Raw genomic sequence first — 19,373 nt, forward strand, 5'->3', positions numbered from 1 at the left:
TCCGTAGCTCCACCCATACAGTTTCCACATCATCCAAGCAAATGTCCTTCCTTACTATTGCATTAATTTTCTCTTTAACCGGCAACGCCATCCCACCTCCTTTTCCTTTCTGTCTATCTTTCCGAAATGTTGAATATCCCTGGATGTTGAGTTCCCAGCCTTGATCACCCTGGAGCCATGTCTCCATGATGCCAATTACATCATACCCGTTAACTGCTGTCTGCACAGTTAATTCATCCACCTTATTCCAAATACTCCTCGCATTGAGACACAGAGCCTTCAGGCTTGTCTTTTTAACACCCTTTTCCCTTTTAGAATTTTGCTGTAATGTGGCCCTTTTTGCTTTTTGCCTTGGGTTTCTCTGCCCTCCACTTTTACTTTTCTTCTTTCTATCTTTTGCTTCTGCCCCCATTCTACTTCCCTCTCTCTCCCTGCATAGGTTCCCATCCCCCTGCCATATTAGTTTATCCCCTCCCCAACAGCACTAGCAAACACTATTTCCAGTCCTGGCCAGGTGCAGACCATCCCGTTTGTACTGGTCCCACCTCCCCCAGAACCGGTTCCAATATCCCAGGAATTTGAATCCCTCCCTTCTGCACCACTCCTCAAGCCACATATTCACCTGAGTTATCCAGCGATTCCCACTCTGAATAGCATGTGGCACTGGCAGCAATCATGAGATTACTACTTTTGAGTTCCTACTTTTTAAGTTAGCTCCTAGCACCCTTCTTGTAGGACCTCATCCCATTTTTTACCTATATCGTTGGTACCTACATGCATCACGACAACTGGCTGTTTACCCTCCCCCTTCAAAGTGTCCTGCACCCGCTCCGAGACATCCTTGACCCTTGCACCAGGGAGGCAGCATACCATCCTGGAGTCTTGGTTGTGGCCGCAGAAATGTCTATCTATTCCCCTTACAATAGAATCCCCTATCACTATAGCTCTCCCACTCTTTTTTCTGCCGACCTGTGCAGCAAAGCCACCCACAGTGCCATAGACTTGGCTGCTGCTGTCCTCCTCTGATGAGTCATCCCCCTCAACAGTACCCAAAGTGGTGTATCTGTCTTGCAGGAGGATGACCGCAGGGGACCCCTGCACTACCTTCCTTCCACTGCTCTTCCTGTTGGTCACCCATCCCCAGTCTGGCTGCGTAACCTTTACCTGCCGTAAGACCAATTCACTAAATGTGCTATCCACACCACCCTCAGCATCACGCATGCTCCAGAGTGAATCCACCCGCAGTACTGGAAGCATCCCTGACTTCCCACATAGTACAGGAGGAGCATAACACGTGTCCGAGCTCTCTTGCCATGACTTAAACCCTAGATTAACTTAATTTGGCAACAATAATGCTCAAGGTTACTTACTGATCAAGAAAAGAAAAAGAAAAACCTGCTCACCAATCACCAGCCAATCACTTACCCGTTGCCTGTGACGTTACCTTTCGATTTCTTTCTACTTCTTTTTTGCCTTCTCCCCCTGCTGCAGCTGCACCAGCTGGGCCTTTATAGGCCGCTCCGACGTCCCCGAAGCTCTTGCTGTGATGTCACGCTTCCTCCCAGGTTGGGGAGTTAGCACTGGTGGGGAAAACAATACAAAGCAACACCTCCTGCTCCCACTTGCCCGAATTCTCCCACTTACCCGAACTCTCCCACTTACCCAACTCTTACCTTTGAACTCTGGCCTACTGCTGCACTCCGAGCAAGACTGCACCAAGCCCCCTCTTTTTACGCTGTTCCTGGCTGACTCACCACTGGCCTGTTTCGGGAACCAGTTTTTACGAGCTGCCCAATTAACTAAGCTAGCTTGCGTGTTTGTCTCTGCTTAAAACTACAAGAATCCTATCTCTTCAATATTGCAGGTAATATTGCGGATGATGGACTGGTCATGAAGGTTAAAGACCATGGGATACAGGGCAAAGTGGCAAGTTGGATCCAAAATTGGCTTGGAGGTAGGAAGCAAAGGGTAATGATTGAGGGATGTTTTTGTGACTGGAAGGATGTTTCCAGTGGGGTTCCGCAGGGCTCAGTACTGGGTCCCTTGCTTTTTGTGGTATATATCAATGATTTAGATTTGAATATAAGAGGTATGATTAAGAAGTTTGCAGACAACACTAAAATTGGCTGCGTGGTTGATAATGAAGAGGAAAGTCATGGGCTGCAGGAGGATATCAATCTACTGATCAGGTGGGCAGAGCAGCGGCAAATGGAATTTAATTCAAAGAAGTGTGAGGTGATGCACTTTGGGAGGACTATACACATTAAGCGGTGGGCCACACAATAGTGTAGATGAACAAAGGGACCTTGGAGTGCTTGTCCACAGATCCTTAAAAGTAGCAGGCCAGATGGATAAGATGGTTAAGAAGGCATACAGAACGCTTGTCTTTATTGGCCGAGGCATAGAATACATGAGCAGGGAGGTTATGCTTAAATTGTATAATACTTTGGTTAGGCCACAGCTGGAGTACGACGTGCAGTTCTGGTCGGCGTATTATAGGAAGGATGTGATTGCACTAGAGAGCGTGCAGAGGAGATTTACTTGGATGCTGCCTGGAATGGAGAATCTTAGGTATGAAGACAGACTGGATAGGCTGGGTTTGTTCCCATTGGAACAGAGGAGTTTAAGAGAGACCTCATCGAGGTGTACAAAATATTGAGGGGCCTGGACACAATGGATAGTAAGGGTCTATTTCCATTGATGGAGGGGTCTAGTATGAGGGGGCATAGTTTTAAGGTGGTTGGTGGAAGGTTTAGAGGGGTTTTGTGTGGGGGAGTTCTTTACGCAGAGGGTTGTGGGGATCTGGAACTCACTGCCTGGAAAAGTGGTGGATGCAGAAACCCTCACCACTTTTAAGACATGGTTAGATGGGCACTTAAAGTGCAGTAACCTGCAGGATTACGGACCTAGATCTGGTAATTGGGATTAGACTGGATAACCTTTTGTTGGATGGTGCAGATAATAATGGTAAGTACTGCAGGGAATAGAATAATGCCAGGGTGATCGCCTGGACTAGTTTCAATAGCCTGGATGGGTTGGAGAGGAATTTTCTCAGATTTTTTTTCTCCCTAAATTGGCCTGGGTTTTTATTTTGGTTTTTGCCTCTCCCAGATCACATGGCTCCAGTTGGGGTGGAGTGTAGAATGTTTCAGTATAAGGGGATCGCAGTTGTTTGAGGCGGATTAGTTGGACTGGGTGCTCTTTGCATTTCCGTCATTGTTCATAGGTTTATATGTAACCTTTAGGGCTGCTGGCCAAGGGCCGTGCGATTCTTTGTCGGCCGGTGCGGACACAATGGGACAAAATGGCCTCCTTCTGCGCTGTAATTTCTATATTTCTATGACTACAAACATTTTAATGAGGAGTGAGGAGGAATTTTGCCTGCAGCCCAGACGATTATCAACTGACACTACTGAACCATTTTTAGACCAAGGGGGCGAATTTGCCCCTTTTTCAAACACGTTTCGCCCGGAGTGGTGGGGGGGTGTACTGTCTCCTGGGAAATTGCCTGGGGGTTTGGGGAAGTGCCGCACCCTGCAGGTAGTGCCCCAGGCTGTCGCGTTACCAATGACCCCTTTCCACACCGCGGGGGAAATTGCCCGCAGACCGTGAGCCCGGCGTGAGGGGGTTCTATGATTCGATGAAGCCCACTTGTAAACTGTTTGGGATTGGAGGCTTAGGGAAACAGCCTGGCTGGGATGTTTGGGAAAAATAAATAGGTGCATTACTGTAGCACCTTTCATGACCTCGGGACGTTCCAAAACACTTTACAGCCAATGAGCTTCTCCTGAGGTGTAGTCGCTGTTGTAATGCTGGGAATGAGCGGATGTGTTGTAGAGTGTAGTGGGAGTCTCACTGGGTGTGATACTGAGTGAACCAGACCAGGGGGAGCACAGGGTCACTGCCTGCTCTCTGCTCATTTCACTGACCTCAGGTCAGGGTAAGGCCCAATGCAGAAGCTGATGGTCCTACCTCCCATCATTCACTGTCACACTGTCCTGATTCTCTCAGCTCAGGACCCTGCCCGTCCTGTCAGTGCCAATATCAACATTCAGTCTAAAACTCTGGCATTGAGAAATGTCCTGGGGCCCCAGTTACACGGTTATATCCGAACACAAAATCCCTACAAGGCACAGCAGGTGGTGAACATCTGGAATAGACAATGCAGGTTAACGCTTCAGGTGCAGACCCTTCAGCAGCAGGTCGGCAAACGTTTTATAACCAGGATTGTAGCCGGAGAATCTTCCCTTGTGTTGGAGGAAAGATCATCATTTGAATAACACATAAAGACAAGTCTGAGAATTCCGTTAAATAAGCTGACACCAGAAAATGGAAAAAAATAACAAATATATCGAGACAAAAAACGTGGAACAAAAATAATTTTCGGTAAAAGCATGTTTATAAAAGGTGATATTAATAACTTACCAGGAACACCCAATATTGCAAAAATGGGACAGGCGATCTCTCTCACGTACAGAATTGCTGGTTTCTCCATTTCCTGTTAAAATCGGTATGTGTGGGAGCCACTGATACTCTGAGCCAACTCACTGACAGCAGCCCTCATTTATACAGGGATCGTCCTCCAGAGAGACAGTGAGGTCACATAACATCTGACATTAGGCATGGGCTTTTGAACAAACACTTTAATTAGTTTCTCCAAAAGAAACTTAATGTATGTGAATTTTGCGATCACATGGTGATGGAACTCTGCAATTTTAGGCTGAGGAATCCCCTTGGCTCTCAATCACTTGTTATTTTGCAGATCTCACTTCCCCGTTGTGTGAGGGACCTTCTGTCTGCAGGGCTTCACTGCTGCCATTGGTGACGTGGAGACTCAGAGGGAGTGAGCCAGAGTAGGGTCACCGCCGGTAACATTAGAGTAGTGTCACCACCAGTAATGTTAGAGTAGTGTCACCACCGGTAATGTTAGAGTAGTGTCACCACCAGTATTGTTAGAGTAGGGTCAACACTGGTAATGTTAGAGTAGGGTCACCACCAGTAATGTTAGAATAGGGTCACCACCAGTAATGTTAGAGTAGGGTCAACACTGGTAATGTTAGAGTAGGGTCACCACCGGTAATGTTAGAGTAGTGTCACTGCCAGCAAAGAATGATTAAAAAAATGATTAAGAAAGGGAAGATAGACTATGAATGTAAACAAGCACAAAATATAGAACAGTTAGCAAGAGTTTCGAAAGGTATATAAAAAGGAAAAAACATAAGAACATAAGAATTAGGAACAAGAGTAGGCCATCTAGCCCCTCAAGCCTGCTCCGCCATTCAACAGGATCATGGCTGATCTGGCCATGGACTCAGCTCCACTTACCCGCCCGCTCCCCATAGCCCTTAATTCCCTTATTGGATAAAAATCTATCTATCTGTGACTTGAATACATTCAATGAGCTAGCCTCAACTGCTTCCTTGGGCTGAGAATTCCACTGATTCACAATCCTCTGGGAGAAGAAATTCCTTCTCAACGCGGTTTTAAATTGGCTCCCCCGTATTTTGAGGCTGTGCCCCCTAGTTCTAGTCTCCCCTACCAGTGGAAACAACCTCTCTGCCTCTATCTTGTCTATCCCTTTCATTATTTTAAATGTTTCTAGAAGATCACCCCTCATCCTTCTGAACTCCAACGAGTAAAGACCCAGTCTACTCAATCTATCATCGTAAGGTAACCCCCTCATCTCCGGAATCAGCCTAGTGAATCGTCTCTGTACCCCCTCCAAAGCTAGTATATCCTTCCTTAAGTAAGGTGACCAAAACTGCAAGTGCGGCCTCACCAATACCCTGCACAGTTGCAGCAGGACCTCCCTGCTTTTATACTCCATCCCTCTCGCAATGAAGGCCAACATTCCATTCGCCTTCCTGATTACCTGCTGCACCTGCAAACTACCTACCTGGCAGGGGAGTAACCATGATCAAGAAGGTGGTTTTCCCAAGACGAGGCTAGCCCATTGCACTTGGGGTGTGCTGACGCCTGCGATGTCCCCAAATGCGGGATACTCGACTGCAACATTTGTGGTAGTCGGGGACTGCGTTCGCGTCCAAAAAGAGTTTCATGCACAAGGACCCCCAGGTCCCTCTGCACCGCAGCATGTTGTAATTTTTCCCCATTCAAATAATATTCCCTTTATACTGTTTTTTTTTCCAAGGTGGATGACCTCACACTTTCCGACATTGTATTCCATCTGCCAAATCTTAGCCCATTCGCTTAACCGATCTAAATCTCTTTGCAGCCTCTCTGTGTCCTCTACACAACCCGCTTTCCCACTAATCTTTGTGTCATCTGCAAATTTTGTTACACTACACTCTGTTCCCTCTTCCAGGTCATCTATGTATATTGTAAACAGTTGTGGTCCCAGCACCGATCCCTGTGGCACACTACTAACCACCGATTTCCAACCCGAAAAGGACCCATTTATCCCGACTCTCTGCTTTCTGTTAGCCAGCCAAATTCTCAATCCATGCTAATACATTTCCTCCGACTCCACATACCTTTATCTTCTGCAGTAATCTTTTGTGTGGCACCTTATCGAATGCCTTTTGGAAATCTAAATACACAACATCCATCGGTACACTTCTATCCACCATGCTTGTTATATCCTCAAAGAATTCCAGTAAATTAGTTAAACATGATTTCCCCTTCATGAATCCATGTTGCGTCTGCTTGATTGCACTATTCCTATCTAGATGTCCCGCTATTTCTTCCTTAATGATAGCTTCAAGCATTTTCCCCACTACAGATGTTAAACTAGCCGGCCTATAGTTACCTGCCTTTTGTCTGCCCCCTTTTTTAAACAGAAGCATTACATCAGCTGCTTTCCAATCCACTAGTACCTCCTCAGAATCCAGAGAATTTTGGTAGATTATAACGAATGCATCTGCTATAACTTCCGCCATCTCTTTTAATACCCTGGGATGCATTTCATCAGGATCAGGGGACTTGTCTACCTTGAGTCCCATTAGCCTGTCCAGCACTATCCCCCTAGTGATAGTGATTATCTCAAGGTCCTCTCTTCCCACATTCCCGTGACCAGCAATTTTTGGCATGGTTTTTGTGTCTTCCACTGTGAAGACCGAAGCAAAATAATTATTTAAGGTCTCAGCCATTTCCACATTTCCCATTATTAAATCCCCCTTCTCATCTTCTAAGGGACCAACATTTACTTTAGTCACTCTCTTCCGTTTGATATATCGGTAAAAGCTTTTACTATCCATTTTTATGTTTTGCGCAAGTTTACTTTCGTAATCTATCTTTCCTTTCTTTATTGCTTTCTTAGTCATTCTTTGCTGTCGTTTAAAATTTTCCCAATCTTCTAGTTTCCCACTGACCTTGGCCACCTTATACGCATTGGTTTTTAATTTGATACTCTCCTTTATTTCCTTGGTTATCCACGGCTGGTTATCCCTTCTCTTACCACCCTTCTTTTTCACTGGAATATATTTTTGTTGAGCACTGTGAAAGAGCTCCTTAAAAGTCCTCCACTGTTCCTCAATTGTGCCACCATTTAGTCTGTGTTTCCAGTCTACTTTAGCCAACTCTGCCCTCATCCCACTGTAGTCCCCTTTGTTTAAGCATAGTACGCTCGTTTGAGACACTACTTCCTCACCCTCAATCTGTATTACAAATTCAACCATACTGTGATCACTCATTCCGAGAGGATCTTTTACTCGGAGATCGTTTATTATTCCTGTCTCATTAAACAGGACCAGATCTAAGATAGCTTGCTCCCTTGTAGGTTCTGTAACATACTGTTCTAAGAAACAATCCCGTATGCATTCTATGAATTCGTCTCGTAGGACCTCATCCCTTTTTTTACCTATATTGTTGGTACCACTGTGCACCATGACAACTGGCTGTTCACCCTCCCTTTTCAGAATGTCCTGCACCTGCTCAGAGACATCCTTGACCCTTGCACAAGGAAGGCAACATACCATCCTGGAGTCTCGGTTGCGGCCGCAGAAATGCCTATCTGTTCCCCTTACAATTGAATCCCCTGTCACTTTCGCTCTCCCACTCTTTTTCCTGTCCTCCTGTGCAGCAAAGCCAGCCACGGTGCCATTAACTTGGCTGCTGCTGCCCTCCCCTGATGAGTCATCCCCCTCAACAATACTCAAAGCGATGTATCTGTTTTGCAGCGGGATGACCGCAGGGGACCCCTGCACTACCTTCCTTGCACTGCTCTTCCTGCTGGTCTTCCATTCCCTAGCTGGCTGTGGACCCTTCACCTGCGGTAAGACCAACTCACTACACATGCTACTCACGTCATTCTCAGCAACGTGGATGCTCCAGAGTGAATCCACCCTCAGCTCCAATTCCGCAACGCGGACCGTCAGGAGCTGGAGGCGGATACACTACCCGCACACGTAGTCGTCAGGGACACCGGAAGTGTCCCTGAGTTCCCACATGGTACAGGAGGAGCATATCACGTGTCCGAGCTCTCCTGCCATGACGTAACCCTTAGATTAACTTAAGAGTGGCAAAAGTAAATGTTGGTCCCTGAGAGGATGGGAACATGGAGATGGCAGAAACTCTAAACAATTATTTGAATCAGTCTTTACGGTAGAGGACACTAAAAATATCCCAACAGTGGATTGTCAAGGGGCTATGGGGGGAGGAATTCACAATCACTAAGGAGGTGGTACTCAGTAAGACAATGGGACTAAAGGCAGATAAATCCCCTGGACCTGATGGCTTGCATCCTAGGGTCTTAAGAGAAGTAGCGGCAAGGATAGTGGATGCATTGGTTGTAATTTTCCAAAATTCCCTGGATTCTGGGGAGGTCCCAGCAGATTGGAAAACTGCAAATGCAATGCCTCTATTTAAAAAAAGAGGCAGACAAAAAGCAGAAAATTATAGACCAGTTAGCCTAACATCTGTGGTTGGGAAAATGTTGGAGTCCATTATTAAATAAGCAGTAGCAGGACATTTGGAAAAGCATAATTCAGTCAGGCAGAGTCAGCATGGAGTTATGAAGGGGAAGTCACGTTTGACAATTTGTCGGAATTCTTTGAGGATGTAACGAACAGGATGGATAAAGGGGAACCAGTGGATGTGGTGTATTTGGACTTCCAGAAAACGTGGTATGGAGAGAAAGCAGGAAAGGAGTACTGAGGGAATGATCAGCCATGATCTTATTGAATGGTGGTGCAGGCTCGAAGGGCCGAATGGCCTACTCCTGCACCTATTTCATATGTGTTTGTGTAGCCAAGTTTGCTGATGATACAAAGCTGGGAAGAAAAGCAATGTTTGAAGAGGACACAAAAAACCTGAAAAAGGACATAGACAGGCTAAGTGAATGGGCAGAAATTTGTCAGATGGAGTATAAAGTTGGAAAGTGTGAGGTTATGCACTTTGGCAGAAAAAATGGAAAAGCAAATTATAATTTAAATGGAGAAAAATTGCAAAGTGCCACAGTACAGAGGGACCTGGGGGTCCTTGTGCATGAACCACATAAAGTTAGTATGCAGGTACAGCAAGTGATCAGGAAGGCAAATGGAATGTTGGCCTTTATTGCAAGGGGGATAGAGTCTAAAAGCAGAGAAGTCCTGCTACAACTGTACAGGGTATTGGTGAGGCCAGACTTTGAGTTCTGCATACAGTTTAGGAAGGATATACTTGCATTGGAGGCTGTTCAGAGAAGCTTCACTAGGTTGATTCCGGAGATGAGGGGTTGAATTATGAAGATAGTTTGAGTAGGATGGGCCTGTACACATTGGAGTCCAGAAGAATGAGAAGTGATCCTGTCGAAACATATAAGATAATGAGGGGCCACGACAAGGTGGATGCAGAGAGGATATTTCCACTTATAGGGGAAACTAAAGCTTGGGGGCATAGTCTAAGAATAAGGGGCCACCCATTTAAAACTGAGATGAGGGAGAATTTCTTCTCCCAGAAGTTTGCAAATCTGTAGAATTCTCTGCCCCTGGGAGCTGTGGAGGCTGGGTCATCGAATAAGTGCAGGCTCGAAGGGCCGAATGGCGTACTCCTGCATCTATTTTCTATATTTCAGGCAGAGATAGATTTTTGAGCAATAAGAGAGTAAAGGGTTATGGGGAGCGGGTAGTGAAGTGAGGCTGAGTCCATGATCAGATCAGCCATGATCTTATTAAATGGCGGAGTAGGCTCGAGGGATCAAATGGCCTGCTCCAACTTGTAGTTCTTAAGTTGTTATGTTTTTATTAATGTTAGAGTAGAGTCACCACCATTAAATTTAGAATAGGGTCACCACCGGCTGATTGGGGGAGGTGGGGTGGGGGATTGATTGGGGGAGGTGGGGCAGGGGGTTGATTGGGGGAGGTGGGGCGGGGGTTTGATTGGGGGAGGAGGGATAGGGGGTTGATTGGGGGAGGTGGGGCAGGGGGTTGATTCGGGGACGTGGGGTGGGGGGTTGATTGGGGGAGGTGGGGCGGGGGGTTGATTGGGGGAGGTGGGGCGGGGGAGTTGATTGGGGGTGATTGGGTGGGGGGTTGATTGGGGGAGGTGGGGTGGGGGGTTGATTAGGGGAGGTGGGGCGGGGGGGTTGATTGGGGGAGGTTGGGTGGGGGGTTGATTGGGGGAGGTGGGGCGGGGGGTTGATTGGGGGAGGTGGGGCGGGGGGGTTGATTGGGGGAGGTTGGGTGGGGGGTTGATTGGGGGAGTTGGGGTGGGGGGTTGATTGGGGGAGGTGGGGTGGGGGGGTTGATTGGGGGAGGTTGGGTGGGGGGTTGATTGGGGGAGTTAGGGTGGGGGGTTGATTGGGGGAGGTGGGGTGGGGGGTTGATTGAGGGAGGTGGGGTGGGGGGTTGATTGGGGGAGGTGGGGCGGGGGGGTTGATTGGGGGAGGTGGGGTGGGGGGTTGATTGGGGGAGGTGGGGTGGGGGGTTGATTGGGGGAGGTGGGGCGGGGGGGTTGATTGGGGGAGGTTGGGTGGTGGGTTGATTGGGTGAGGTGGGGTGGGGGGTTGATTGGGGGAGGTGGGGCGGGGGGTTGATTGGGGAAGGTGGGGTGGGGGGTTGATTGGGGGAGGTGGGGTGGGGGGTTGATTGGGGGAGGTGGGGTGGGGGGTTGATTGGGGGAGGTGGGGCGGGGGGTTGATTGGGGAAGGTGGGGTGGCGGGTTGATTGGGGGAGGTGGGTTGGGGGGTTGATTGGGGGAGGTGGGGTGGGGGGTTGATTGGGGGAGGTGGGGTGGGGGGTTGATTGGGGGAGGTGGGGTGGGGGGTTGATTGGGGGAGGTGGGGTGGGGGGTTGATTGGGGGAGGTGGGTTGCGGAGATATGTGGGTTATTAAAGAAACAATGAGAATTATAAATTTGATGGGTTGGACTGGGAGCCAGTGCAAATCAGCAAGGACAAGTTTTGGGTGTGTGGGACTTGATGAGAGTTAGGATACAGGCAATGTAAGAATATAAAAAGTAGAGGCAGAAGTAGGCCCCTCGAGTCTGCTCTGCCATTCAATAAGATCATGGCTGATCTTCGACCTCAACTCCACTTTCCGCCCGATCTCCATGTCCCTTGATTCCCCTATACTCCAAAAATCTATCTATCTCAATCTTAAATATACTCAACGATTCAACACCCACATCTCTCTCGGTTAGAGAATTCCAAAGATTCACAACCCTCTGAGTGAAGAAATTCCTCCTCACTCAGTCTTAAATGGCCAACCCCTTATCCTGAGACAATGCCCCCTGGTTCCAGACTCTCCAGCCACGGGAAACAACCTCTCAGCATCTACCCTGTCAATCCCCGTCAGAAACTTGTACGTTTCAATGAGATCACCTCTCATCCTTCTAAACTCCAGTGAGTATCGACCCAATCTACACAATCTCTCATCATAGGACAGCCCTCTCATCCCAGGAATCAGGCTTGTGAACCTCTGTTGCATCGTCTCCAAAGCACGTGTATGCTTCCTTAGATAAGGAGACCAAAACTGTGCACAGTACTCCAGATGTGGTCTCACCAAGGCCCTGTACAATTGTAGCAAGACTTCCTTACTCTTATACTCCAAACCCCCCTTGCAATAAAGTACAACATGCCATTTGCCTTCCTTATTGCTTGCTGTACCTGCCTGCTCGCTTTCTGTGTTTCTTGCACAAGGACACCCAAATCTCTCTCAACACCAACATTTAAAAGTTTCTCACCATTTAAAAAATATTCCGTTTTCCTATTCTTCCTACAATAGTAAATAATCTCACATTTCCCTGCATTCTACTCCATCTGCCACCTTACTGCCCACTCACAGTCTATCTATGGGCTAGACTTTCCACTTTTATTGCATGCATTTTAACGCTGAGATGAGGTATAATGCCCAGATAGCGTTCATTGAGGCACAAATGGAAACTAACGCTCATATATTGATCATGTATCACCGAGCGTTACTTTCGGCATGTACTTAACACCAAGAAATAACAATACCGCCGCCCATTTATTTTTGGCGTAAAGATCAGAATGGGCGAAACTAACGCTCAAAATATCACCGAGCGTTACTTTCAGCACCTCGTTCACGTATTGCCGAAAATATTTAGCTCTGTGAAAAAGTTGCCCTCACCTGAACTAATCACAGCGGTATGGACGCCTTTTTGTACATTGCAGGTCGCTTCATTTAAACGGCTGCTTCAAGTTCTGGGGAGTTTTAAATTACTCTGGAGTTCTTTTAAGGTGATTTGAACATCTGAACAAACATCTTATCATACTGTGGATAATTGGAATTTAGTTTAGGTGTCTTAGTTGAAAAAATTATTGTTTGTGAACAGTAGGTATTATACTGATAGTTATTGGAATTTCTCAGCCTGTCTTGATGACCACACACATACTGCAGACTAGAGATGGCAGAAGATACATTCAACAGCATTATGTGCCCAGTCTAAGAAGTGCCAGACTGCTGAGAAGGACGAAACCACACACCCCACGCACTTATAGGGAGAAGCGATCTTACCTGAACTTGTCTGATAACACGTGCCTTAGGAGACTGCGCTTCCACAAAGAGGTTATCAGTGAGATATGCCAGCTCATCAGGGTAGATCTGCAGCCTGACGGCACCATCAGGTCCGCACTATCCGTTGAGGTCAAGGTCACTGCGGCACTTGCCTTCTACGCATCGGGTTCCTTTCAGGCCACAGCTGGCAACATTTGTGCTATATCTCAGCATACCACACATTGCTGCATTCGACAGGTCACTGAAGTCCTTTACACATGCAAGATGGATTTTATCAGTTTCCCTGTGACCAGGGAGGCACAGACTGAGAGGGCTCTAGGATTCTCCAGAATTGCAAACTTCCCTAAGGTGCAGGGAGAAATGGACAGGACACATATCGCCATGCAGGCATCTTTTCAGGATGCAGAGGTTTTTCAGAACTGAAAGGGATTCCACTCCCTGAATGTGCAACTTGTTGTTGACCACCAGCAAACTATTACGACAGTGAATGCAAAATTTCCGGGCAGCATCCATGAAGCTCACATCCTGCGTGGGTGCGCTGTATCTGACATGTTTACCAGTCAGCCACAAGGTCAATGCTGGATGCTTGGTGACAAAGGATATGGCCTCACCACCTGACTGATGACCCCTCTGCATAACACCCAGACAGAAGCTGTGAAGCGATACAATGAGAGCCACAGAGCCACACGCAATATCGACAAGAAAACCATTGGAGTGCTTAAGCAGAAGAAGTTTCTCCTCATCTCGGTCCTAAATGGCTTTCCCCTTATCCTTCGACTGTGACCCCTGGTTCTGGACTTCCCCAACATTGGGAACATTCTTCCTGCAACTAACCTGCAAAACGTACTCCGTCATGATGGAGAACATGCTGGCCAGCTGTTGGGATATGCCTCCCATTATCTGGAGGATCTGCTGACCTATATCAACACACCTCCTGGACAAGTGTACCATGTCCCTGCTCAGATCTGCTGCTCGTGGAGCAGACCTGCCGCGTGGAACCAACCTCCGTTTGGTCGGCGCCATCCTGGAGACACCTCGGGTGCCCTGTGGGGCTGCGCTGCTGGCTGAGCTGCAAAACATAAGTTAGGTTATTAGAGGAGAAGGGGGTGCTTGGGTCAAAAGGTGATTCCAGTGCAACACACAGCATATGCACGACAAAAGCACCACCGCTATCAAAATCATCACAGACATCTTTATTTAGAGAAGAATTTTATGAACCATCTATCATATAACATTGGTAGGATATGAGTGGGTGTGGCATCTCCTGACTTTACATCACGCAAGGGTGTATACTTTACTCACGTGGTATCACATCAGATTCTGCTGCTGCTTGCGTGGCCGACCGGGGGTGGCTCCCCACTAGTGCCAGCACCCGCTCCTCGATATCGGTGAGGTCGATGATGACTGGTGGCGCCCCACCCATGTGCCGCTGCTCGGCCCTACTCCTCGAAAGCTTCTTCTGTAAAAGGTAACAGCAGCACGACATGGCATGAGATCATTGCATGAGATCATTGCTAGGTACAGTCACAGAGACTGATACAACACATAACTGACAGATGTAATCATGATTATTCTGAAAATGATCATTCTTTACCGAAAGACGTACACCATGACCACAGGCTTTGAGTAAAACATTCCCGGTATAAGTGCAAGACATCACACCTGATTTTAATCACTCATTACACTTACAATTCAAATTATATAAATATATAAGTCAGTGGAAATAAAGGTCATACTTACTCTGGCCGATCCGACAAGGTCATTCCAGCGCTTGCGGCTCCGGTTGCTGTCACACACCTCGTCAGTCGCCGACGAGACCACCTCGGCTATAAGAACATAAGAACATAAGAAATAGGAGCAGGAGTAGGCCAGACGGCCCCACGAGCCTGCTCCACCATTTAATATGATCATGGCTGATCTGATCATGGACTCAGCTCCACTTCCCCGCCCCCTCCCTATAACCCCTTATTCTCTTATCGTTTAAGAAACTGTCTATTTCTGTCGTAAATGCAATCAATGTCCCAGTTTCCACAGCTCTCTGAGGCACAGATTAACAACCCTCTGAGAGAAGAAATTTCTCCTCATCTCAGTTTTAAATGGGCGTCCCCTTATTCTAAGATTGTGCCCTCAAGTTCTCGTCTCCCCCATCAGTGGATACATCCTCTCTGTATCCACCTTGTCATGTGGTGGCCCATATCCTCTGGTAGGCCTTTGGGGTGGGCTTCCCACGCCCTCGCTGGGTCAATTGACCCCAGCATGACTCAACCTTCTGCAGTAGAGAGGCATTTGCCTTGCCTGAGAATTATCTCACTCTTTCTCGTCCTCCCAATTGTTCCTCTCCCACCTCACTGCTTACACCAGTGTCAGTCTCCACAGTGTACTGTGTCGCCTCCTCCATCCCTTCCATTGTAAAAAAACATTTCCGCAAAAAACATCAGTGGGAACAACATTATTTGGGCTCGGAATTATTTTTACTGCTGTAAAATCTCCCTCCTGCCTCCCAAAACAGCCAAACAAGCACAAACCACACCCACACACGCTTTCAGTTCCACTCTGCTCCCCCTCTCTCTCCTCTTCTGCACATGTAATGATGACCCCTGACCTCCTAAAATGCGGGAAGTGATCGTTGCCATGCCGTTGCTATGGACGCCGACACTTTACGGCAGCAGGTCAAAATATTGTAACGCTAGCGCCTATTTCAGATCGCGCATGGTAACGCACATTTTATAAAATGAAAAGTTGGGGTTTTGAAAATGGGCGATAATCCGCCGATCTCAAAACCCATATTTACCGCCAACGCTGGTAATAATGCTTATTTTTGTACGATCTGCACAAAAGTGGAAAGTCTAGCCCAATATCCTTTTCAGACGCTTTGGGCTGGATTTCCGATTGTCTAACGCCTCAGTTAACAGCCAGAGGGGCATTAATGGGAGCGTAAGATGTTACCGACCGGGAGCACAGCGTTTAGTGCCTCGACCAAAAATTCATTACCGGCTCACCGGGGGCGCAAACCAGTCGCGCCCGGCTGCTGACGGTCACACCGACCCTGATGTATTCCTGGTGCAACCCCCATGCTTGTATCCCGGTCGGTAAATTCGATGCAGTCGCCTCATCGAGTGCCCACCAAGAACACTGTCATGTATCCAACCAGCATTGTAACCCATGTATAAACTGACCTAAGTTGTACACCGTGAGAACACTGACCACTAGGTGGGAGACACTCCTAACCTGGACCTTCAGGTATAAAAGGGGAAGCTCCACCCACCTTCATCACTTGAGTGCTAAGGAATAAAGGACAGGTCACAGACTGACCTTCTCTCAAGCATGGGCCTCTTGTGCATTTAAACTGTGTAGTAAGGACGTATCAATGGCGACAAGAAACTGGGATTTAAACCACGCGAGCATGGCCACGAGCAGAACAGATGAGAGGTACTGTGTTAAGGAATGGTTGGGACAGAGATTCAACATTGTTAAAGCAGCACACAGTTCTCCAGGCAGACAAGGGCAGTCCAGCATGCCCCAACATGTAGTCGAACCCAGAAGGGGAGTTCGACAGAGACAATGGCAAGCTGAACAGCGATTCACGCCATTGCAAGGGACAATGCGGCCAGTAATGGGGCCATCAACACCTGTTAATGGTGCACTTAAGGACAATAACAGGGGCAGTCAGGAACGATCGACTGGCAAGGGACCTTTTGTTTCAAACCGCAACTCATGCTGGAGGCGTGGAGGCATACATTCAGCCGGAGTTTGCAGAGATAAGCAAAATACCTGCAGAAATTGCAGAAATGGACACTGGGGGAAATCGCTGGAAGCTGAAGTTCAGCGAGTTCATGTAGAGCACGTATACAGTTCATACACCAGGACGCCACCGATAATGATGAAAGTGCTCCTCAATGGCATCCCAGTATCAATGGAGTTAGACACGGGTGCCAGCCAGTCCCTGATGGGTATCAAACAGTTCGAAAAGTTGTGGGCATCCAAGGCCAGGAGGCCAAAATTATCGCCGATTGACGCACAGCTATGGACTTACACAAAGCAGATCATTCCGATGCTAGGCAGCGCCACGGTAGTCGTGACCCACAAAGATTCGGAGAACAGGCTGCCACTCTGGATTGTCCCAGGGGACGGTCCCGCACTACTGGGAAGGAGTTGGCTTGCTGTCATGAACTGGAAATGGGACGATGTCAATGCAATTTCCTCTGTGGAGCGAGTATCATGCTCACAGGTCCTGGACAAATTTGACTCATTATTTCAACCCGGCATTGGCACTTTCATGGGGGCCAAGGTAGTGATTCACATAAACCCGGACGCCAGACCAGTACACCACAAGGCCAGAGCGGTGATGCGGGAAAAGATAGAAGGCGAATTGGACCGCCTGTTGAGGGAAGGCATCATCTCGCCAGTCGAATTCAGTGACTGGGCAAGCCCGATTGTGCCGGTGCTCAAGGCGGATCGGTCGGTCAGGATATGTGGCGATTACAAGGCCACCATCAATCGGGTATCACTCCAAGACCAGTACCCGCAACCGAGAGCGGAGGACCTCTTTGCGACGCAAACTTTTTTCAAAATTGGACCTGACCTCAGCTTACATGACCCAGGAGCTGGCGAGTGAGTCGAAGAAGCTGACCACCATCACGACACACAAGGGGTTGTTTGAGGACAACAGATGCCCATTCGGGATTCGCTCGGCCGCCGCGATCTTCCAACGAAATATGGAAAGCCTCCTCAAGTCGATTCCAGGGACGGTGGTTTTTCAGGACGACATCCTCATTACGGGTTACGATACTGAAGAACACCTCCACAACCTGGAGGAGGTGCTACGCAGGCTGGACCGGGTAGGTCTGCGACTGAAAAAGGCGAAGTGCGTCTTCCTAGCTCCAGAGGTAGAATTCCTGGGGATGAGGGTAGCAGCAGATGGGATCAGCCCTACTGCATCCAAGACGGAAGCGATCCAGAGAGCACCCAGACCCCATAACACGACGGAGCTGCGTTCGTTCCTGGGGCTCCTGAACTATTTTGCTAACTTCCTTCCCAAATTGAGCACGCTGCTAGAGCCGCTACATGTGCTCCTATGCAAAGGTCGCGAATGGGTGTGGGGGGGCAGCCAGGAAAGGGCTTTTAATAGAGCACGCAATTTGTTATGTTCCAACACTCTGTTAACGCTATATGACCCATGTAAGAAACTTGTGTTAACGTGCAATGCGTCATCCTATGGGGTCGGGTGTGTGTTGCAGCATGTGAATGCCAATGGTCAGTTACAGCCGGTAGCTTATGCCTCCAGGAGTCTGTTCCAGGCAGAAAGGGGCTACGGGATGGTAGAAAAGGAGGCGCTCGCATGTGTATACGCAGTAAAGAAAATGCACCAGTACCTGTTTGGCAGGAAATTTGAGCTGGAGACAGATCACAAACCCCTAACGTCCCTTTTGGCCGACAACAAGGCCATAAATGCAAACGCATCGGCCCACATACAGAGGTGGGCACTCACGTTAGCTGCCTATGACTACACAATTCGGCACAGACCAGGCACCGAAAACTGCGCCGATGCATTCAGCAGGCTCCCACTAGCCGCCACTGAGGGGGCTACCGAGCATGCTGCTGAGCTTGTCATGGCTGTTGAAGCTTTCGGAAGATTAAAGTCTGGACAAATAGAGACCCGCTATTGTCTCTAGTCAAGAAATGTGTCCTGAATGGGGACTGGGCAGCCACGTACAGGGCATGCCCTGAGAAATTGAAACCATTTCACAAACGCAAGGATGAACTCTCGATTCAGGCCGATTGCCTACTGTGGGGAAACCGCGTAGTCATGCCCCAGATGGGCAGAGAGGTGTTGATCAGAGAACTCCACAATGGGCACCCGGGCATTGTCACGATGAAGGCAATTGCCAGGTCACACGTTTGGTGGCCAGGGATAGACGCAGATCTGGAACTTTGTGTTCGCAGGTGCAACACGTGTGCCCAGCTGGGCCATGCGCCCAGAGAAGCCCCCCTTAGCCCCTGGCCATGGCCCGCCAAGCCTTGGTCACGCATCCATGTGGACTACGCAGGTCCTTTCATTGGGAAAATGTTTTTGGTTGTAGTAGACGCCTACTCCAAATGGATCGAGTGTGACATTTTAAATTCAAGCACATCCTCTGCCACGGTAGAAAGTCTATGGGCAATGTTCGCCGCCCACGGTCTACCGCACATCTTGGTCAGCGACAATGGCCCGTGCTTCACAAGCACTGAATTCCAGGACTTCATGGCAGGCAATGGAATTAACCATGTTAGAACGGCACCATTCAAGCCGGCCTCAAACGGCCAGGCAGAACGAGCAGTGCAGATAATCAAACAGGGGATGCTCAGATTCCAAGGGGGTTCCCTACAAAGCCGCTTATCACACTTCCTGTTGGCCTACAGATCCCGACCACACTCGCTCACAGGGGTTCCACCCGCAGAGCTACTAATGAAAAGGACGCT

At 48.4% G+C, this 19,373-nt stretch overlaps 1 non-coding gene across 1 annotated transcript; it reads left to right on the forward strand.

Annotated features, from left to right (window-relative positions):
- The first annotated feature begins 5,888 nt into the window (after positions 1 to 5,888).
- Positions 5,889 to 6,049, forward strand: LOC139229562 (U1 spliceosomal RNA). The gene has a single exon (XR_011587761.1). It is a non-coding gene; the product is annotated as a U1 spliceosomal RNA (small nuclear RNA).
- Positions 6,050 to 19,373: the final 13,324 nt, after the last annotated feature.

Source organism: Pristiophorus japonicus, chromosome 18 (assembly GCF_044704955.1).
Source record: "Pristiophorus japonicus isolate sPriJap1 chromosome 18, sPriJap1.hap1, whole genome shotgun sequence".
In the NCBI taxonomy this organism is placed as follows: Eukaryota; Metazoa; Chordata; class Chondrichthyes; family Pristiophoridae; genus Pristiophorus; species Pristiophorus japonicus.